The 3,803-nt window shown below is 35.4% G+C and overlaps 2 long non-coding RNA genes across 2 annotated transcripts; one reads left to right on the forward strand and one right to left on the reverse strand.

Moving 5' to 3' along the window:
* Nucleotides 1-566: 566 nt before the first annotated feature.
* LOC123472172 lies at nucleotides 567-1,078 on the forward strand. Its single transcript, XR_006646448.1, has 2 exons — nucleotides 567-626; nucleotides 692-1,078. It is a non-coding gene; the product is annotated as an uncharacterized LOC123472172 (long non-coding RNA).
* A 1,101-nt stretch (nucleotides 1,079-2,179) lies between these two features.
* On the reverse strand, nucleotides 2,180-3,436 carry LOC116922373. Its single transcript, XR_004393963.2, has 3 exons — nucleotides 3,325-3,436; nucleotides 2,432-3,221; nucleotides 2,180-2,356 (listed from the first exon to the last, which is right to left on the reverse strand). It is a non-coding gene; the product is annotated as an uncharacterized LOC116922373 (long non-coding RNA).
* Between the last annotated feature and the right edge of the window lie 367 nt (nucleotides 3,437-3,803).

Genomic DNA, 3,803 nt, shown 5'->3' on the forward strand with positions numbered 1-3,803 from the left:
AGTAAACTTAATGCCATATTAGGTCGTAATATTTCGTATTACGTCGTAAATGTTAGTCGTAATACGTCAAACCAAACCACTCAGAGTTTATAAATATTTGTCAGCCATCTAGCGTTAAAATTGTAGAACGCATCGGTTGACTTAATCGTGACTCAACTACAATAACAAAATCGGCGTTGAATGTTTCTAAAAGAACGTTATAAGCTCAATCAACAAATAAGGGCCTCGAATCATGGAAAAATAGTAAAAATAATACCTTGTTGAGTAAAAATATTCATTAACTGAATCAAGAAACAGAAATACTCTTTTCGAGCTTTCTCAAACGATGCAGAACACAGACGCTACAACCCAAGTCCAGAATGAGCGTAACCAAGCACTGTTTAATGAACAGTCAAGTAAAAATATTTTTTCCATAAATTACCAATAAACAATAGAGGCAATTCACATCGCGGTTTCGCGTGTCAATTGTTTCGATGTCCGCCATTTTCTCTGGTTGTTTATGTCATGTTTTGCGTTGTCTGTATTGGCTGAAAGTGTTATTTCCCAATACAAAGTGGATTTTGTGAATCAGTGTTTAATTTTTTTCAATTTTTTTTTTGTCAGTTAATTGCTACGTATCTTAGTTAGTATGTATAACAATTTCTGTTTCCAGATCACATTTCTTGTATTTAAAAAAAAATCTTTTCTGTAGGGCTGTCAGAAGATAAACGTAAGTATGCAGCAAAACTATTAATAGTAGGTTGTGATTGCCCCTTTACAATTCACGAAGAGTATTGGTGCAATGGACTTAGCATCGCAGGAAAAATGCCACTGGTAACCAATCTTGATTTGGTAAATTACCTGCTATGTTCCAAGTCTCCATACACGCATGAAGATTTAAAGGCTTACAAGGGCCTTGAGACCTACAAGAGATTTATCGATGGGGGAATTGGATCATTTTGTGCAATCAGTCTTTTAAACAAAAATTTGTTGATGAAAGCGAAGGTTATTACTCTTCATTTGTTTATTTGTAACATTACTATAACATATAACTTTTTGATGTCATAACGTATAAATAAATTATACTTCATAATTTGTATTACCTCTTGAACATTTAAAATTACTCTTCTTGACTCTCTATCCATGGCTGACTTAGCGTTAACATACACTTTGTCAAGATTCAGGGATGGGGCCCAGTCTGGGTGTGTTTCTCCAGTGTACTAAAAAGGTTTTCCTGTGTGATTTCAAATAGAAGAATTAGATAGACACATTCACTATTAATAAATTTGTTGAGACTTACCTAGAACAAAATGTGCATTACAAACTCTAATATTATTTGTTTTTGCAACCCGGGGCACAACAATATTGAAAACCCATGACAGCCCTACAGAAAAGATTTTTTAAAAAATACAAGAAATGTGATCTGGAAACAGAAATTGCTACACATACTAACCAAGATACGTAGCAATTAACTGACACAAAAAAAAATTTAAAAAAATTAAACACTGATTCATAAAATCCACTTTGTATTGGGAAATAACACTTTCAGCCAATACAAACAAGGCAAAACATGACATAAACAACCAGAGAAAATGGCGGACATCGAAACAATTGACACGCGAAACCGCGATGTGAATTGCCTCTATAAGAAATCTACAGCGAGAAGGATAATTAAAAAATCAAATAAATAATTATTCTAAAAAATAATAGAAACTGCTTACAAAATTTATTGAACTAGCCATCTAGTGAGCGAAACGTTAACTCTGTCGAAAAGGGAGTGAGCAAATTTCCCCGCGCTGAACAAAGATATGATAATAACGAATTTTCTATAATAGCGTCTTATGGAGAAACCAACTTCTTCATGTTAAAAAATAAGTTTTCATAAATATAATTAAGATTTTCCCCCTTTTCTTCCTAGCAGTGGGTACCCTATTCATCTTTTCATTTCCCAATATTTTTTTCTAGCTCTAGTTCTATCTACTTTATTTTTATTTTATTTTTGTTTGTAAGTTGCTCGTCTCTTTTAACCGAAGAATTTCGTTTGCTGCCAGAAATTCGTCTGCTACAAGGGGATGAACAACAAACCATTCACAAACAATAGCTAAATAAAAATAAACCAAATTTGGTACTCATTTGATCAGCAAGGATTTAATAAATTTAAAACAAACCCTGACAGGTAATTAATAATATTAAAACTTGCCAGTGTATACATATTCTTTACTTTTCTAAATTATTAGGAAAATCGGAAAATGAGTGGAGAGATACTGTAGATGTCCTAATGAGCCTACAAGAAGACGAAAATCATGTCGTGAAAGTTTTGCACAATGCGGATGGAGAGGTGGTCGCAATTTTCATTCAGCTGGAGAAGCAACGAAAACTTTACAAAAAATACGGAAAAGTTGTAGAGTTAGATGGTACTTATAGGATAACAAAGGCTGGCTTCTCTCTTTACCATCTTTTGATAGAAGACAACAATGGCGATGGGCAGCCTGTAGCGAAGTTCTTTATCAAAGAAGAAACGACGGAAGCAATTTCTGCATGCCTTAAAGTTTTTTCAGAGGTACGGACAACGATTGTGCCGAAATTGCTGCTTTAGCAAAATTTTTTACCGCATCAACACACATTCTGTGTCACTTTCATGTTTTAAAAGCGGTTGACGCCAAACTTGCCACTTTTAAGGGTCTTTCCAAAGAGCAGAATCAAAACATCAGGGAAAAGTTTCGGTCCGCCCTTTACGCCACCACGCAGGCTGAATTTGATTCAGCATTTGCAGATCTCATGAAGCTAGGTACAAAATTTAAAAAAATTAGTTCATGAACTTTTGTTAATGTTTACTTTTTAGAAAAAAGCATTTCTACTTATTTCCATGAAAATTGGTTTAATATCTCAGAAAAGTGGTCCTATCTTGGACGTCAACATTTACCAACATTCGGCAATGACACTACCAGCCGCTTGGAACGGTATACATTGCGATTCCATAGCAAAATTTCTTTTACAATTCAGCCAGACATCGATAATAATGATACGTTTCTGTTTTCAGCTTTCATCACACAATTAAAGATGTCCTGCAAAAGACGAGAAGACTCCCCGAAGTTATAAGGACTTTAGTCAACATTGTTTTGCTTAGACTAAGTGACCGAGAAATGAAGCAGAACATTAGGGAACTTCGATTTTCGACAAAGTCAAAGCACCCGTTACTTCAAAACTTTGCGAATTCCATCTCTCCTTATGCGTGGCGTAAACTAGAAGGGGAATTGAAAATAATGAAAAAGCAGTACGACTTTATATTCAACGAGGTAACACAACCGATAACCATATTTTATTCTAATTTCAAAATAATGTTACTTCTGTGGCTTTAGGAACTGTCTTGCTGCAGCATCATTTCTAGAAACAAACAGCCTTATCAGTTACGACATGATTTATTTTGCTGTTCATGCCATTTTTTTGTTTGTTATGTGTGATGACTTGCGATATTGCAACATTGTATTGCCCGTCGGCTACTTGACAGCCTCCCATCCTCCCCTTGAGAGTACCCTTTGTCTAATCGACACAGTGGTTACACGACTGAGGCCTAGTGCATGCCCGCTACTTAGGACCCTCCGTTACTTGACACATCTCAAATACAGTCAGTTAAATCAATCACCGACGTCTAGCTTATTTCGCTGAGTGACGTCATTACATGGCGCAGTTGGTTACTTATTCTACACCACCGTGTTAAGTATTGTTAATTATCAAACTAGTGTACCATTTTTTGTAGGGGTCGAAGCAAGAATACGACCCCACGTGACTAGTCTGCCATTTTTTCTCGCAAAAATTGTTCTGGT

This window comes from Daphnia magna, linkage group LG5 (genome assembly GCF_020631705.1).
Source record: "Daphnia magna isolate NIES linkage group LG5, ASM2063170v1.1, whole genome shotgun sequence".
NCBI lineage: Eukaryota > Metazoa > Arthropoda > Branchiopoda > Diplostraca > Daphniidae > Daphnia > Daphnia magna.